Below are 3,156 nucleotides of genomic sequence, written 5' to 3' on the forward strand. Positions count from 1 at the left end.
TAATGAATAAAAATGAATCTTCCTGATACTAAGGCCACTGTTCTATTCACTGCACCACATAGCTACCTAAGAAGCTCATTATCACCTCTATTATTCAACATAGTACTAGAAACACTAGCAGTAGCAATTAGAGAAGAAAAAGAAATTGAAGGTATCAACATAGGCAATGAGGAGACCAAGCTATCACTCTTTGCAGATGATATGATGGTCTACTTAAAAAATTCTAGAGAATCAACTAAAAATTTAGTGGAAATAATCAACAACTTTAGCAAAGTTGCAGTATACAAAATAAATGCACGTAAATCATTGGCATTTCTACATATCTCCAACACATCACAGCAGCAAGAGGTAGAAAGAGAAACACCATTTAAAATCACCCTAGACAATATAAAATACTTAGGAATCTATCTACCAAAACAAACACAGGAATTATACGAAAACAACTACAAAACACTTTCCAAACCATTAAAACTAGATCTAAACAATTGGAAAAACATTGATTGCTCATGGGTAGGACGAGCTAACATAATAAAAAAATGACCATTCTACCCAAATTAATTTACTTATTTAGTGCCATACCTACCAAGAAACTTTTTTACAGAATTAGGAAAAAAACTATAACGAAGTTCATTTGAAAGACCAAAAGATCAAGAGTATCAAGGGAAATAATGAAAAAAAAAAACATGAAGGAAGGTGGCCTAGCAGTACCAGATATCAAACTATACTATAAAGAAGTGGTCATCAGAATGATAGTGTTGGACTAAACGTCATTTAGGATATTTTAAAATTCTAGATCCATGAGTTTAAATTTATAAACAAGCCATTCATTAGACTCAATTTGACAAATAGATGTTAGTATCTGAAATATGCCTTAGAAACCAAGAATCAGCATTAAAGAATGTATCTGAGATGTCACTTTTGACAGAAATGAAAATTAATGGAAAACTAATTCATAGAATTTAGGGTTGGATGGCTTGAAATTTTGGTCTATTGTTACTTTTAGTAGACTGCCCTTTTTCAGAAAGAGTTCCCAATTTCTTTTCTTTTGCCCCCAAATCATCCAAATGGTCTGTCTCCTTAGTCCAAATGATTTTCAATTCATGTTGCTTGGCTGGGAGGTTATGAGTGAGATGAGAGAACCCCAGTGCACAGCTGAAACTATTCCCACCTTTACGGATGTTTGATGATTGAAATTTAATGCAGCAGCCACTTTAGGGAAAAATATTTTAAGAAGTCAGGGTAGAAAACGAATAATAAGCCCCAGGGAATATGGGTATATACATCAGAATAGGCTTCTCTTCAGTGTGAAGCTGAGAAGCTAAAAGACATTAGAATGGGATGAAATGTCACAAAGCAAAGATTTTCCTTTTGAATGATTGTATCAGGACCCATTGCTTCTGGAAGATAAAAAAGAAAAAGGTTTTGTTCAGTTCTTTGAACACAGGGTGGAAATATCTGGTCTATAGCCATTGGTGTGAGGACAGATTAACTCTTTTAAGTCCAGTTCATGATTCTGGCCATTTTAATGGCACGGTGACAAAATCATTATACTTTCCCTTAGGTTTTACATATCTGGATCCATGTTTAATCTATCCAGGAATAATAGTAACAGTCAAAAAATAATAATAATGACCTAAGCCTACAAGGAGCGTTTTATGTTTTCTCATTGGATCCTCACAACTCTGTAAAGTAGGTACTATTGTTATCTCCTTTTGATAGAGAGTAAAACTTGCAGAGACTTTTCCTGGGTTTGCACAAAAACCATTCTACACTTACACATGAATTTTTTTTTAATTTTATTTTTTAGAAAAATTTCCATGGTTACATGATTCATGTTCTTACTTTCCCCTTCACTCCCCCTTCACCCTCACCCCCACAGCCAATGTGCATTTCCACTGCTTTTAACATGTTTCACATGAATTTTTAAAAGTTCTTACCTTCTGTCTTAGAATCAAAATTATGCGTATTGGTTTGAAGGCAGAAGAGTGGTAAAGACTGGATTAAGTGACTTGCCCAGGTTCACACAGTTACTAAGTGTTTGAGGTCAGATTTGAACCCAAGACCTCTTGTTTTTAAATGTGGCTTTCATTTCACTGAATCACCTCAACTGCCACCCCACCCCCATTTTTTTGAAGTTTTACATTTTGCTTATTAAATGTTGAATTTAAAAATTAATGCACACAAATTAGCAGTGTCCGTGTAGAAATATAGAATCTTAGTGTGTGAATGTAATGTGTGTAGAGTAGGATATATAGAGAAAAGTAATCTCTCAAAGACCTGATATATTGAGGATGGTAATCTGTAAATGTGCAAATGTCCACAAATAAATATAATATTTTGCTGGTCAGAGGTGGCTACAAGGAACAGGAGAGCTCTCATGAAGCAAGAGATAGTTCAGTTGAGCTTTGAAAGAAAGTGAAGATTCTTTGCTGGAGGGATCTTCAAAATTGGCCCTCACTTTGGTTCTGCTCCATTACTCTATTTGCAGTCGTGTAGATAATACGGAGAAAATACAAATAAGCAGTATTTTCAGTATTTAACACTAAACTCTGCACATAGTAGGAGCTTAATAAATGTTTGTCAAATTTAGCTGACTTGGGGGAAAAATAGTAGTTGTTTTTAGAATGGCATTCATAGGTGGATTCCTTTTCCTTTTCTTTGAATATCCTAGTTTAAATGTTATAGAAAGTATCTGAGCCAATATTCTCCTTTTTCAGAGGAAGAAACAGACCCATAGAAAGAAATGACTTGCCTAAGGTCACACATTAGTTAATGTCTGATTGAGGACTAAAGTAATGGTTTTCTGATTCTGAGTTCAAAGAGCTTTCTCTGTCTAGATCTATAATAATATAAATTCCTTTCTTTGAGTCTCTCCTTTGAGGTTGCCCTAATTCTATTCACAAAACAACTGGGGAATAAATATAATTCAGTATAGAGTCAAGTGGTTATTTATAATATAACATGAAATTGCATCGGAGTAGAATGCTATAGTGGCTAGAGAGGCAGTTTCAGAGACTGGAAACTTGGGTCTGACTTCCACCTCTGTGACCCTTGGGCAAATTGCTTTCTTTCTCAGTGCCTCAAGCAAGGTTAAGAGGAAAAGCTGCAGAAATATTCTCAGTCAGCATTGATAAAGACAGTTCCCTTCCTGGGAGT

The sequence above is a fragment of the Gracilinanus agilis genome, chromosome 6, assembly GCF_016433145.1.
Source record: "Gracilinanus agilis isolate LMUSP501 chromosome 6, AgileGrace, whole genome shotgun sequence".
Classification (NCBI taxonomy): domain Eukaryota; kingdom Metazoa; phylum Chordata; class Mammalia; order Didelphimorphia; family Didelphidae; genus Gracilinanus; species Gracilinanus agilis.